Source organism: Delphinus delphis, chromosome 1 (assembly GCF_949987515.2).
Source record: "Delphinus delphis chromosome 1, mDelDel1.2, whole genome shotgun sequence".
NCBI lineage: Eukaryota > Metazoa > Chordata > Mammalia > Artiodactyla > Delphinidae > Delphinus > Delphinus delphis.
This window is the reverse complement of record NC_082683.1, coordinates 167,723,138-167,739,657: the sequence shown is the minus strand read 5'-3', so window position 1 is coordinate 167,739,657 and position 16,520 is coordinate 167,723,138.

The following is a 16,520-nucleotide window of genomic DNA, read 5'->3' as shown; positions in this document are numbered from 1 at the left end:
ATGCAACAGCTCAAAATGTTTGATGATGGATGAATGCAAGTCCATATTTGGCACAGCAAAGGCTGGTTATAATGTCTAGAAGAGAGTGTGGGATGTGCAGTGCTAAGTGTATGAAAGCCCACCTATACATACACACCTGCACTTTTACACACATCTATACACCTCTATGCATATACGCATGAGGCTCCACAGGTGCTCGGGAAGGATTTCATGACTCAGCTTTCAGGACCCTCTTTCCCACAATGGACATAGCGAGCACTTAGCCACCATTATTAAAGAAGAACTGATCTATAAGGATAGCTTCCCTTCAAAAGGAAAACATAACAAACCAAAATAGAAAACGGCAAACGCAGTGCTCCACAGAATAATTCAGCCATCCTTCTGTTTCCTTTCAACTTCCTTTCCCCTTCTCCACAGTGGCCATTTCAAGTCTCCATGTTCCTCAAATGTCTTTTTTTTTTCTTCTTTTTTTTTTTTTTTTTTTTTTTTTTGCGGTACGCGGGCCTCTCACTGCTGTGGCCTCTCCCGTTGCGGAGCACAGGCTCCGGACGCGCAGGCTCAGTGGCCGTGGCTCACGGACCCAGCCGTTCCACGGCATGTGGGATCCTCCCAGACCGGGGCACGAACCCGTGTCCCCTGCATCGGCAGGCGGACCCTCAACCACTGCGCCACCAGGAAAGCCCTTCCTCAAATTTCTTAAGCCATCATCTCCCCTTTTCAAAAGGTAATCTAACTTACCAATTTCCAACTTCACAGAGTAGGTAAACGTGGTAGGATGGGTTCTCCATCAACCTCTGCCCACCAGTCTAGGGCCTCACTGGAACCACTCCCATCATTTCTTTCTCCATCTAATTATGATGGACAGGATGTCCCTCCTCCCATCTAAGATGAATAACTTTCTGTATTCTCTCTTGCCTTCCTAGAGACGCTCTGCCCCTCTTATTTCCTCATTCACTTTATTGGAGCTCTTCACTGTAGCATTAGAGCACTTGATAGGCCCTTTCTTCTGGTCTGCAGAAATATCCTGCAAGAAAAAGACAAGCCTAGGCTGCAGGCAGCATGTCTGAAAGAGTAGTTACTGAGTGTCTACTCTATCAAGCACTGTGCTCACCAGGGCACATATGGCCAACAAGTGCCTGCCCACATGAATCTTACATTCTAATTCACAGAGAGATGCTTTTAGAAAAAATTACCAAAAAGAAAGTTAGGTAGTAACAAGTTATTAAAAAAAAAATAAAGCAGGATAAGGGGATAGGAAATGATATGTGCTGTTATTATAGGATGATCAGGACATCTGAGGCAAAGTTCCTGGGCAGAGATTTCAGCATGCCTCAAGGCAGAAGCATGCCCGATATTTCAAGGAATAACAGGCTAAGTGGCCAGGGTGACTTCTGTGCACAGTGAGACGGGGCGGGGTGGGGGGTAGGAATAGAGGAGGTGGACTAGATCACATGAGACATTGTAAATAAACTTAGGTCAGGAGACAATCATGATATCTGCAGAGAAGATGGTGGTGAAATAATTGGACCATCTAGAAGCTGGTAGTAGATGGGGTGAGAAGCTTTCCAAACTGGGATATGTTTTTAAGGTAGAACTGACAAATTGCCTTATGAATTAGGTGTGAAATGTAAGAGAAAAAGAAAAGTTAAGGAGACATATTGCCAGAATTTCCACCAATCTAATCTGGAATCTTGCAAGGACAGAAATGCCACCATTTCCACCTCAAGTCAAGGATGGTGACAACAGAGGTAGGGAGCTGGGGAAATTTAGGAGGAAATAAGAGTGAGACCAGGATTCTTCCAAGCCCCTCCTGCTAAGCAGTCTTTGCTAGACAGAGGGAAGAGTCATGCTGTGAAGATACAGATATGGAGTAGCCTAAATATAAGAAATATATATAGGACCTCCATCCATAAAAGTAGTTTTTCAAATCGCTTCAAAGCACAGGTCAAGAGTATGGTTGTAGCCATTAAATAAGGAACTGTGAGATGGGAAGAGAAGAGAGATATGTTTTTAGGAGATAAAGTTGCTTGGATTCATATAGCTATGAACTGACAAGGGAGTTGGCTTTGACACTAGCCCATGGAATTTATCACAAGCACATAGACCCAAAGCAAATACACCAAGAGCCTACTAAATTTTTAAGTGAGCTGTACTGCCAAAAAAACCCTATGACTGGCCAAAAGAGCCTGTATTTCTCAAACCCTGAGATAATCCCAAGGGTCCAGGAATAACATCAACAGGAAGTGGGCTGCTCAAGTGGTCAGGCCCCAGAAATTGCATCCTTTCCAAAATCTATCTCCATGGAAGACAATGGACAAGGGAAATCCATTCATAGGTTAGAACCAGGGGTGCTCTGATTAGTTGACCAAGGAATGCCTTCCAATTGCCAGGGCAGGTTGTCCTTGTTATTTATGGCCAGGAGATGATGATATGTGCCATGTACCAGTGATTTCTGCATGTTTCACACTGCCCTCTTTTCCAAATGGAAGTTTTATTTCATGTATCCAGTTCTCTGGACCTAAGGTTAGTTCACTAACCTTTGTTAGTGAAAGTGCCCAGATCTATTACATATTATCTTGGCCTGTATTTTCCAGAAGGCTGAACCTGAAACAAAGGCATATGTACTATCACTTTAGCAAGATGTGCAAACCTTGGGAACAGGGTTGAGAGCAAAGGAATTCAGTCAAGTAAGAAGGAAGAGCCAATGTAGGCTCTTTCAGTCGGCTGCAACTAAGTGCTTGTACGTATTTTGTCACACAGAGTTTTCCTCAGGGAATCCATATAAAGTATGTCTTATAGGTGTACATAGGTGAGGTGTTGGGATGGAGAGAGACAGAAAGAAAAGTTTTCCATTAGTTCTTGTCTCCCAGAAGTCAAAAGTTTACCCTTTGGAGTTCAACAATTTTGTATTCTAAGTTGCGCATACATGGGCACCAAGTAAAGACCCATGGTCTCCAATATCTCAGCATCAACAAGGAAGCCACAGGGCAGGGGGGAGGTGAGGTGGTGCCAGGTTGCACCTGCATGATGTTGATGGAATCCCACTTATGGTATGGTGTGATGATAGAAGGACAAAAAAAAGGCAAGTGAAACTGAGTGTAGTTGAAGTGCTATGTAAGAGGGGTCTGAAATACTTTAGGACTGGTTTTCAGGATTGTGAGGAACATACATGGGTCTGATGAACAGGGCTACCTATCCGTCACTGATCCTAGACTCAGAATTGGGTTCACTAACTAGATGAGAACTTACTTGTCTCTCTTTTTTGGAGGGACGTCATGCAATGTATGTAAGTGAGAATTTTTGAAAGAGTATGTACAGAAACTGGGTGTAAATGAATGCTGTGTAACCGAGAAGTAGACAGAAGTTGTCTCCCCAGCAACCATTATACTGACCCCCACGATCATGTAGTACCCATATAATTTCTGTGGCCTTGACCCTATACCCTCTTCCAGTGGTGAGTTCCAGTTGGGGTGAGCTCACCAACATTGTCTCAACCCCTATGGGCTACAGTGATTGGCTCAGGAATCCAAGCCCAAGTCAATCCAACTTACCAACAAATGTACAAGACTTTTGTTTAGTGGAGAATTTTTCCAGACTGTACGCTTTGCAGATGTGAAGCCTGGAATTGCTGCAGCCATTTTGTTAATCATGAAGGAAGACAGTCTGAGGGTGAGGCCAGCTCATGGAGAAGCAGAACAGTGAGAATACAACAGAAAAATATGGTTGATGCCCTGAACCAACTGCCTGCAAACTAGCCTACAGTTTACACAAAGTGATAAGTTCTCTTTATTGTTCGGACTACTTTGATGTGGGTTTTTCTTCCCTGGTACCTGAGAACACCCTAGATGATATACTAATTGGTGGGTCAAGCTGAGGATAATTTTGCCTGGGTTATAAACTACTAAATGGTGCATTTACAGAGTCACAGTAGTAACTCAGGAGATTGTAAATGTGTGGTGAAAGACATCTGCAAACCAAGTTCAGTTAGGGAGACTAGGTTATAGGTTCCTGATATAGTTGCAAGGAGGCAAACCAGAATATGGACTTAACTAGCTGAGTTAAAAATGAGTCAACCGGGCTTCCCTGGTGGCGCAGTGGTTGGGAATCTGCCTGCTAATGCAGGGGACACGGGTTCGGGTCCTGGTCTGGGAGGATCCCACATGCCGCAGAGCAACTGGGCCCGTGAGCCACAACTACTGAGCCTGCACGTCTGGAGCCCGTGCTCTGCAACAAGAGAGGCTGTGACAGTGAGAGGCCCGCACACCGTGATGAAGAGTGGCCCCCGCTTGCCACAACTAGAGAAAGCCCTCGCACAGAAACGAAGACCCAACACAGCAAAAATAAATAAAATAAATTTAAAAAAAATGAGTCAGCCAAATTGCATATATACAAAGAGAGAATGTGTTATCAGAGGGATATGAGCATCACGGGACCTAGAATTGGTGTTTCTTAAGGAAAAAGGATTTTTAGTGGTTACCCAGTATTATCCATGGATCTGAAATACTGGATTTAGGGTCATAAGCACCCTCATCCCCCAGATAGTATATTAGGAATTCCAAATAGTCATTAAGCCAATCTATCTCTCTTTGCTTGGATTCTATGCTTTCCAAACAATTTTTAGGAAAATAAGACTAGTATAACCTCACTAAAAAGAAATATCTTCCAGTGTAAATTTTTCTTTTGGAAGAGTAGCGATAAAATTAACACTAAAACTTAAGCATAATGAAACAAAGTCAGCTATTACTTTTTCAACTGAGTATTTTCACGTATACTAACTAGTTACAGTGCCTTAGAGGAATGGCCATATTTTGGCATCAACTAACAAGTTAGTACTTCTAAACATTTATTGTATCCCTGTGAAATGTGAACTTGCATAATTTTAATAATGATTTGGTAAATAGGGCTCACATTGTTATGACTCTGACTTGGTAATAAATATATTCATCATCATAATCATCACCATTACCACCATTTTGAAGCTGGGAAAGGGGTTATAGTGGTGGTAGAAAAGACATACATAATTGTCTTCTCTGTTATGTATGCCTCATGCATTTATGCATCGTATCACAATATACTGCATCTATTGTGCTCAATAAATATTTGAAAATTATTTGGATGCATAGGTTAATGGATGAGTGATCAAAATGAACGCATGGTTAAACCAGGATCAAACGAAAGCACTACAAAATCGTAATATATAGAATTATAAAACTTACAAAATGCCTTTATATATATCATCAGGTTTAATCTGCACAACATGTAAGGTTATTATTATCCACATTTTATAGTTGACAGTTAGGTCTGATGAGATTGACACAAGGACACAAACTGCTGGCTAAGAAAGTGGACCCAATGAACTACTTTCATTGAAATCTAGTCCCCTCCCTTACTATCAATAATTGGACCAATGCCACAGCTCTCTCATCTATAAACGGGGAAAAATAATGAAATCTACCTATAATTCTGTTTGAGAGGTAAAGGAGAAAATTCATGTAAATGCTTAGAACAATGTCAAAGATGTAATAAACATTAAAAAATATTAGCTGTCGTTTTTGCTGCTGAGTGCCTTGTGTTATGTTGCAAGCTAGAGTTCTAATCAAGGCTTCAATAAAGAGGGATATGTTGAAAACTAAAATAGTGTCTCATGGAAATAAAGTGGACCTGAAATAAGAAAGCCATCAGGGGTCTTCTGCAACTCTCTCTCATTGTGGCCACGTATTCTCTAATTTTTGGTTCTCTCTGTATGTTTATTCCATTGCTTCTTTCTGCAAAAGGAATCTTTCTTCATGCTCATCAGTAGCAAATAGCCAAAGTGGTGGTCTCAGCATCACTTTTATGTTTTCTTTCAGTTTAAGCACCTACCAATGTCTACCTACAATTTCTGTGTCTCTAGGCTGAATTTTTCAACGTGAGAACCCCACTGGCTTTCACCACTTAAACTCTCCACTTATACTAATCAGAAATGTCTGAAGATCACAAGGTCCCAACATGAACACAAAGACCTACTCCTTCTGTGGAGCCTTTTTTTTTTTGTCTTAGGGAAGGCAGTAACAGAGAGCTGGACAGTCCTCCCTAAAACATGACCTCAGTGAATGATTGGGTTCCGAAAATCAGATTGTCTTCCTCTTCACCATTCTGATTCCAAGACTCCTGTCATTTGACTCCATTCTGGCTCCAAATACTCCTGTCTAACCTTCTAGAATGCATTTTTAAAAATTGAAGTATAGTTATTTACAAAGCTGTGCTAGTTTCAGGTGTACAGCACAGTGATTCTAATATATATATTCTTTTTCAGATTCTTTTCTCTTATAGGTTATTACAAAATATTGAGTATAGTTCTCTGTGCTATACAGTAGGTCTTGCTGTTTATCTATTTTATATGTAGTAGTGTGTATATGTTAATCCCACACTCCTAATTTATCCCTTCCCCCCTTTCCCTTTTGGTAACCATAAGTTTGTTTTCTATGTCTGTGGGTCTATTTCAGTTTTGTAAATAAGTTCATTTGTATCTTTTTTGTTTAGATTCCACATACAAATGATATCATATGATATTTGTCTTTATCTTGCTTGCTTAGTATGATAATCTCTAGGTCCATCCATGTTGCTGCAAATGGCATTATTTCATTCTTTTTTATGGCTGAGTTATATTCCATTGTATATATACACTACATCTTCTTTATCCATTCATCTGTCGATGGACATTTAGGTTGCTTCCATGTCTTGGCTATTGTGAATAGTGCTACTATGAACATTGGGGTGCATGTATCTTTTGGAATTAGAGCTTTCTCCAGGTATATACCCAGGAATGGGATTGTTGGATCATATGGCAACTCTATTTTCAGCTTTTGGAACTCCTTTTTTTGATGGAATATAGACACAGTAAAAAATCACCAGTTCCTGCAGTGGTTCAGATGTGATCCTGTGCTCTGACAGAGAGCTCAGATCTTAGCCTCCTGCATCGGTCACCTCCTGAATTGGTGCTGAATCAAGGCAACATCTTGAAAAGCTGGTTTCTGCCTTTCCTGGACTCGTCTTCAGGCAAACACCACCACTGTTCCTGTAGTTACACTGATACCCCTTGTAAAAGTGACAGGGCTGGTCTATCATTATTCATGAACATGCTGTAGTAGCAACACAGTTTTCTCCACCTATGAATAACTTTAATTTTCTTTTTACTTTCATAGATTTCTACATTGTTAATGTGTTCATGTACATTGAAGAACATGAAGTCAAGACTTGGACCTGTTATTATTATCATTCTAAAGTAAACATACCTTCTGTCAACACTTCAGTAAAAATAAGTGTGACACCCACATAGACTGCATATTTTAATTTCATTGGAAAAAGAAGACATTAAAATCTATCTGTTAGACTCTTTAACCATGTATCATAAAGACCTACACTATGGATTTTATTCGGGTCCTAGAGAGTTATCTCTATATAGGAACCAGCACCATCTTTCTGAACTATTCTGACTGATGATTATTATTATTATTATCTGATTATTCTTTAATTCAAATGACTTACATACCTGTGAATGTTACTGGTTTAGTGATTTTTTTTCTCTGTGTTAACCAACTGTTCCAACAAACTGCTTGAAATGTGTTACTCTTTCAGTGTTGTGTAGGGAAAAACAATGTGAAATCTTTCGGCACCTACTCTGCTGGAGGAGTGAATCATCCCCTTAATCATAAACACCAGGATGTTCATTGAGACAGTAAGGAAATAAAAGAGCTTAAGAGGAGAAAATAAGAAAAAAAATCTCCTTAAAACTGTTTACTTGATCGAACTAGAAATGGCAAAATAAATCAACTCATATTTTAAAAGGAAAATATACCCGAGTCCTTCTATCTAAGGCTCCGAACTGAAATGTACATCAATAGGTCCAGTGTTTGAGATAGTTAAATATGTGAGCAATTAGAAAGGCAAAAGGACAAATGAGATGTCAAGCTTTTGGCTCCAGTTTTTATAGCCCATTTATGTGTTTCCTGATTTTGATTCCTATGTAGCCTCCAATCATAGCTTATCTCAGACATAGCCTTTAGTAAAATGAAATACTTGGAGTTGCTTAAATATATTATCTCTTCTCACTGCTTTCAGGCTCTTGGTACAGTCACTGTATTTGTTACGTTATTAAACCTGATGGACATTTTTTATTCCTCTCATGACTTGATCTCTCAATAGTATTTGACACTGTTGTTGACATGGTTGTACAATACATGCCTTCCTTCTTGAAACACTCCTCTTCCTCAGCTTCTGTGCCTCACTACTCTTTCATTTTCCCTCCTACTCTGGCTTCTCTCTCTTGGCATCCTACCTCAACTGACCAGCTTTGATCAGATCTTTAAACGTTGGAATTCCTCAAGGCCAAATCCTGGGTCTTCTTTTCTTCTCACCCTATACTGTACCCCCCAGATGAATCTATGACTCCAATTATCATGAATTCTCTCAAATTTATAGCTTTCCGCCAGATCTCTCAACTAAGCCCTAATGCCTCAATCAGTCAGACTGCCATAACAAACGCCATAGACTGGGTGGCTTAAACAATAGACATTTATTTCTCATGGTTTTGGAGGCTGGAAAGTCTAAGATCAAGGTGCCCACAGATCTGGTGTCTGATGTGGGTCTGCTTCCTGGCTTATAGATGGATGTCTTTCTACTGTATCCTTGCATGGCAGGAGAGAGGGAGGAAGCAGGTGCTCTTGTATCTTCTTATAAGGTGGCTAATACTATCATGAAGGCTCCAACTTCATACCTAATTTCTTCTGAAAGGCCTCACCTCCAAATAACATTGCACTGAGGATTAGGTTTCAACATAAGAATGTGGGGGGTGGGTGCACACAAATATTCAGTCCATATCACCTAGTATATCCAGTTGCCTCCTCAAAATCTCCACTGTGATGTCTGTCATGCACTTTTTTTTTTTTGGTTGTACTGAGCAATACTTTATTAAGAACTTTGTTTTGTTTCCTAGTAGTTACATTTTTTTAAATTGAAGTACCATTGATTTACAATGTTGTGTTAATTTCTGCTATACAGCAAAGTGATTCAGTTATACATATATACATTCTTTTTCAATACAGTTTATCACAGAATACTGAGTATAGTTCCCTGTGCTATACAGTAGGACCTTGTTGTTTATCCATCCTATATATAATATTTTGCATCTGCTAATCCCAGACTCCCAATCCGTCCCTCCCCGCTGACCCCTTGGCAACCACACATCTGTTCTCTAGGTCTGTGAGTCTGTTTCTGTTTCATATATGTTTGTTTGAGTCATATTTTAGATTGTACATATACGTGATATCATGTGGTATTTGTCTTTCTGAAACTTAGTATGATAACCTCTAGGTCCATCCATGTTGCTGCAAATGTCATTATTTCATTCTTTTTAATGGCTGTGGAGTAGTCCATTGTATGTGTGTACCATATCTTCTTTATTGTCAGGCACTTTCAACATAACTTTATGAGCCTAAACTCCCTAGTTGGAATTCAGGGAAGATCAGGGCTTAAATGAGTCTCAACTCTTCTTTACTTTTGTCACCATCCACGTGTTCATACCTAATGTACATACCTAATCCATGTGTAGCAGATTGGCAGATGTTGGGGGAGAGAATGGTTTCAGAGTCAGCCAGGCTCACAGGAATCTTGAAAAAGAGATCTGATACTTTATCCCCTTTGGTCTGGACAAGAGCTGGGGGCTTTCTTCAGAGAACCTTGCAGTAAGGATCAAAAGGTGATGGGTATAAAACATGGTGAGAACTCACTCGGATGCAGAGATCTTGGGAGGAGAGACAACAATGGCTTATAGGAGTGTAAGCTTACACCTCTCTGTTCCCCAGAAGAACCAAGGAGGACCTGAAAGGAGTGTGAAGTCCTTGAGACCTCACAAGGTGTGGGAGCAGGAGGTCTTCATCTGAGGAGGCTGGCAAACAGATAGGATTTTACACAGCCAACAAGAGTTGATGACCTGCTTGATGCAATGGCACCTACCCACCGGAGAGGTAATAATCACCATCTCCAGGTCTAACCCCAGTATTCCAACAAAGGTTCTGTCTCTGAAGGAATCCAGAGATTAGAGACAGGGAGGAAAAAGAAAATCAACATGAAGCACATGGTTGAACTAGAGTCGCTGGGAGAAATTTAAAATGAGCCGTTAGAGATGAATATTCAGGAGAAGTACAAAACAATTTTCAGGAACTAAAAAAAAAATAGGATTTTTGAACTCAAATAATACAGTCCTTGACAATGAAGATGATGACTACTAGACCTGAATTCGTAGCCTGAAAAAATACAGAAGATAGAAATATTGACAGAAAAGGTAAGAGATTTGGAAGCTAGATCCCGAGACCTAAATATATAAATTAAAAGAATGTCAGAAGCAGAAAGAGAAAGAAGCACTTTAAAATTTTAGTACATAACTTGACATGTTAAGCTATCTGTATATTTTGCTCTATATTTTAATTAAGTTAATATTATATTAAGATTATACTGATACAGGAAAAGAAACATAAATCTGAGGAAGAGTGAGAAGCCCCAAATGGCTGGAAGACAGTGAGGGAATGGTGTGAAAAGATGGAGTTGTAGAGGCAGTGTAGTTTGGGGTCACTTAGGACTTCATGGGTTATTATATAGACTTCCACTCAGAGTGATGAGGCAGTCACTGGAGGATTTTAAGAAGGGGGATGATATAGTCTAATTGATGTTTTAACAGGCTCACTCTTGTTGCTTGGCTGAGAATGAACTGTGGGGAGACAAGGGCAGAAGCAAGGAAACTAGGGAGAAGGCTATTGAAATAATTCAGGAAAGAGACAAAAGGCGACCGTCATCATTCAGGCTTGAATAACTATTTGGAGTTGGCAAAAACCTAGTCAGATGCTGAAGGGAGAACTGGAAGGGTAATCTGATTGATTGGATATGGGATGGGAGTTAAAGACAAGTATTCAAAGGACTCCAAGTTCTTTCCCCAGAAGAGACTATGGGAAGAACAAGTTGGTGGAAAAATCAGGGGCTAACTTATGGATTATTCATTTTTAGGTGTCTAGTAGACTTTTCCAGGGCTGCCAGAACACCAACCCTGGGTTTTCATGGGCCCAGAATCTGCCACAGTCTCTCCTATCTTCCTTTTATGTCTTCCCACCACCTACCCCTCTAGTTCAGGTATTCTTCCTCTATCGGAGGAAGGCAGGGAAGAGAAAACCTATTCTCTCCCTTGCTCCTCCAACACATTCTGTCTCTCCTCACAAATTTCCCACTTATCTCCCCACAAATCGTCCAAGATCTCCTAAGAACTTAAACCTCCGGGGAGAAAAATCCACAAAGACATTTAGGTACTTTGGCTAGTGTCTCACAGCTTACTTCTCTGGAGGAAAAGAAGTATATCACTCAGAATATTCTCTAGACACATTAATAGTACTTAGCATGCATTAAGGGTATACTCTATTCCAGCCCTGTGCGTTATTTTATTTAATTATCTCTGTAAATCCTTGATTGAATTCTGGTAGTGGCACTTACTACTGCTCTGTGAGTTTTGGAAATTTTCCTGTTTGTTAATACTCAGCTTCCTGGATTGTTAAGTAGATGGAATATTTATCTTCTTAACACTGGCATGAGAATGATATGTGAGCTGGGTCTAAAGCAACTAGCAGAGAACCTGGCACTTAGTAGATGCTCCTCAAATGTTAATTCTCTAGCTTATTTCTCTCAAAGTTTATGTTTCTTAAATGAAGTATTACATAGATATAGGTAACACTTTTAATTAGTAGAGAGGTGATTATAGAAAATGAATTGTCAACATCCTTATTATTTCAGAATAGTTTGAGAAACAAAAGATGGACAACATTAGAAAAGGTCATGTGATAAGTGACAGTTCAATGCAATAGTCCAGAGAAGGTGGCAGTCAGGCTTAGACAGACAAAATGGGTAGGACTGAGGTATGTGAACAGATCATGTAAGACTTTTGGACATCGGGCATTGAGTGAACCAAGATGTGCGGAGAGAATTGTGGATGATTTCTTGGGGGACAATGGATAGATAATTTGACTCAAGTGGTGTTTTCAAAGAAGGGAGCAGTGGCACTTGAGGTTTGGAAATAGTAAGAGGGACCAGATAATTAGCATCTAATTTTGGATGAAAAGTTTGGGACTTTCCTTAGTGGGAAATAGAGTAGTTATCAAAGGCTCTTGAAGCAAAGATTAATAATCATTTATAGAACACATATGTATGAAATAATTGTCATGCTCAAAACTCTGCATTGATCATGAAAGTTTAATTTGGCTCTGATATTTCAGTTTGCTTGGATGGAGAAAAGAATGGAAACAGGGATCCCAGTCAGGAAACGAATACAAGAGGTGAGGTTTGAGATGCTTAGGGCTGGGCTAGGATGCTGACAATGGCCTGAAAAGGGAAGAGTAGCTGTTAGAGGCACCAAAGAGCAAGAAGTGCCAGCACCTGGGTGGTGAACGGATGTGGGGGGAGAGAAAGGGGAAGAGGATTGTGGGAGGTTATTTCAAGGTGCTCAGTTTGAGTGATCGAGAGGATCATGATGCCATGGAAAGAAAAAGGGAAGTTAGAAGGAAATGTTGGCTTGGAGAGGGAGATAATGAACTCTTTTTGAGGTAATAGCTGTTTGTTATAGATGATAATTCGGAATAGAAAGAAAGAGTTCTTTTTCTATCCCTACACTGGATGCTTTCAATCAGATAGGAAAGAATGGTTTATAAATTAACAAGGAAAACAACGTTTATATTATTTGGTTTGCTTATAAGTTAAAATCAGGATTTGTATTATTACCTAAATTTATGAATTAAAAAAAACTTTATTTATTTATTTATTTAATTTTGGCTGCGTTGCATCTTCCTTCCTGTGCGTGGGTTTTCTCTAGTTGCGGCAAGCAGGGGCTACTCTTCGTTGAGGTGCGCGGGCTTCTTATTGCGGTGGCTTCTCTTGTTGCGGAGCATGGGCTCTAGGCGTGTGGACTTCACTACTTGTGGCATGCGGGCTCAGCAGCTGTGGCTCATGGGCTCTAGAGCACAGGCTCAGTAGTTGTGGCGCACGGGCTTAGTTGCTCCACTGCATGTGGGATCTTCCCGGACCAGGGCTCGAACCTGTGTCCCCTGCATTGGCAGGCAGATTCTTAACCACTGCACCACCAGGGAAGCCCCTAAATTTATGATTTTAAAACAATACATTTATTTTCAAAGCACATTTCACCACCTCCTAAATTTTAGCTAATCATACTAATCCCAGATGATGGTTTGTAGGGTCTAAGAAATGCCACTGCAATATTGATCATCCCTCCTGCCCACCATCACCTCCATATTTCAGATCTGCCCAGGCGGTATATACTTGGTTTAAACATGCAAACATTTAATGAAACAATAAAAATCTCTGGAAAGGCAGTCTGAGGATCATGTGGGACCTGGAGAGAACCTTAGTGATTATCAAGTGTTGGTCCATACCAGTGGCTTTGTGTTTTTGTTTCGTAAGTTCATGTTTTTGTTTTGGGTCTAGATGGGCTTCAAAGATAAAATTTCCTTCTAAGCAGATCCTATTCGACTGATTACAGCTTACCCTCCTGTGAGTTTTTCCCTCCTCATTCATTGCCTCTGTCTGTTCTTCTCCGCCAGACTGCAGGGTTTTTATTAGCCCATAGTCCCCCGACTGCAATTCCCCCTCTACACATGCCTGGTGAACTGTTCAGTTATTACTGTTCCAGTAGAGAAACAGCCTTGTCTGAGACGATTGTGTCTCTTTCAAAGGGAGAGAGGAAAAGTAAGATAAAGGGAATAAAAATTTTTACCCCTTTCAGAGGCATTTTAACAGCTTTTTAATAGTCTTTTCTTGATGTATGTGTAGCATTCAATTTTGTCCTTACTTACATTTAGAGAAGGAGGAAAACATTTCCTGTTTGTGAAAAAACCACAAAGAGCAAAATATATTTGCATCCTGTTATCTGGCCTCTTTAGCTTCTCCAAGAAGATGGGGTATAAATAACTCAATAATTTTGGTACTGGGAGTGTATTGAGTTTGATATAAGTGGCAACAGGTGGAAACATGCTGTAGCAATTGAACTGGGTATAACCATGCCCCTTAAATTTCTAATGAAAATTCCATATGCATATGTGATCACTTTAAACGCGATGGAATTTTTGAATGTCTCTGAGACAGCTTGAGAGAAGAGATAGGTTACGTGTGTTATGATTTTTTTAAAAAGATAACATTTAGTATTCATTTGATTTGGAATGAAGATGGAGAAAATACTGTTTTTCATCTTCATGGTCATATTATTTAGAAATGCCATACAACGTGGATCTAAAAGCTTTACCAAAATGATTATTTCACTTTTTCACGTTGGTTACCTTAGGCTGAAGAGCTTTTTTGTTGGATTCTGCCTTCCCCCTTTTCCTGGGATTCTAGGGCCAAATGTAAAAAAAAAAAACCTAAGTTCCGAATTAGGATATAAAAGGGAAAAAATGCAGATAGGTTTCTGGCACCAGCTGCCTCAGAAATTCAGGCCAGGGAGTGCTTTGCATTTTGTTCAGAATATTTGGAAGTGGACCTAAATTTCAGAGATGCCTACCTCTGGGAACCAAAGCACCAGGCAAAGGAATCTGCCAATAGTTGGGAAAGACTCTGCTTGGAGCCAACAGTGCTTCTCCTGTGGAATGGTGCAGGGTTGCTCAGAGTTGCCCACCCACATTGCCATCTCCCACGCACACCACTGCAAACTCTTCTGAGACCTGCACAGAATCAAAACTGGGCAGGGCCCTTTTTCTTTGGCAGAGCTGAAAACACATGATGAGGTGCTTTCTGCCTTTTGGAAGCAGCAGGGCTTGGTGATTTACAGCTGATCTAAGATTTGGAACAGGCTCATCTTTTAAATGGAGGGCATAAACTGTGTGTCCTGTCTGTAACTGGGAGGGCTGATGGCTGAGGATAAAGGGCCTAAGACAGCAGGCAAGAAGAGTGCTATCTTGGTTGATTGGTGTGGATGGAATTGGCACTGGGACCCGGAGAGAAATTCGTCTTCCAGTGGCACGTCTTCCAGTGCCTTGGTTTCCCGGTGCATAATGTCCCTGGTTTCTCTGAAACATGCCTGGGTATAAAGCATGGCTTAAATGTCATCTCCATTCGTTGTTAGTTTTGCTTCCCGTTTGCTCTTTTCCCCTGCATCCTAGTCTGGCTTTAGGGGTTTATTTTCAGGAGGAAAACAAGGAACCACATGAAACAAAAGGATGGGGAAAGGTGTGGTGCTAAATTTCGAACCCACTCAACCTTGTGAGTTTGGAGTTTTCAAGCAACCTCCTGCCTCTTGAGATTTCAGTTTGTTTATTCTTGGTAAAATGCAGCTTACTGTTTTTAAGAAAAACAGCTTATAAAAATGCTTGAAAAGTCTTCTTGGACATCAAAACACCCTTCCCAAACAATATTGTGATGATTTATCACGTAAATGAGTCAAAACAATGTGAGCGACATTTCCTATAAAGTATGTGTGGGTTTTAAAAACTAAGGGGCTAGTGCTCAGCTAAACATACTTGGGTTATAGAAGTTCAAAAGCATCAGAAAACCAGCTTGAGATGTTTGCTGAGTCTAAAATGAGGCCAATCCAACCACTCTCAGCTGAAATGCAAGCAATTTATTAGTAAAAGAGCTCATGGATGTGATTACTCTTCAATCTCTGAGCTGTGACTCTTGTAGCCAAAGTAATCTCCAGGAAGTGATTGTAATATTGCTCTCAAGTAAGCTTGGGACCAGAGCTCCCAGCCTATCTATGAAGGTGAATCAGTGACTCAGGACCAGGCACCTCAGCCTCTAGCCTCACTCATTCTCAGGCTCAAGGGCTCATCTCTGGTGACGTGATATTCCCATCACTGCTATTTGGAAGTGTGTTGTTTTTGTCAGATGGGAAGAACTTATTTGTCAGCTCTCAGACCCCTAATTCAAATCTCTGAGTCTACTTCTAGACACAGAAGGTGAGAAAGCTAATATCCTACTGGGATGGAGTGTTCCTCAGATGTGTAATTTCACCCATTCAGGATTCTGCATATCCATGGATGTATTGGGAAGTACCCCAAATCCATGTTATCTCCAAGAACATCTCCTATAAAGCACCCATACTGACAACTGCAGAGGTCAATAGATTTAGGTTCTGAACCAATCCACAGATTTTATTAAGTATCTCCTACAGATAAGTTATTATAATAGGTGAAATTCTTAATAAAACATGAAGGAGAGAGTCTTTTGACCTTAAAGAACCTTGAATCTAGCTGAGGGAATTCTGTGACAGTAACAATATGAGGCTCTGTGTGATAGAAACTCATGGAGAATATCCAGGAAAATCTAGATTTCTCAGGTAGGAGAGAAATTCCTCTTTTGAGGATAATTGTAATCCTTTTGGAATATATGGCATTGAAAATAGGAAGGAGGGTTAGAGTTTATAGACGTAAATGTGGGAGGAGATGGAAGCATTTATGTGGGATAGATAATTGTAGTCAAAGTCCTAAAGAAATGAGGCACAT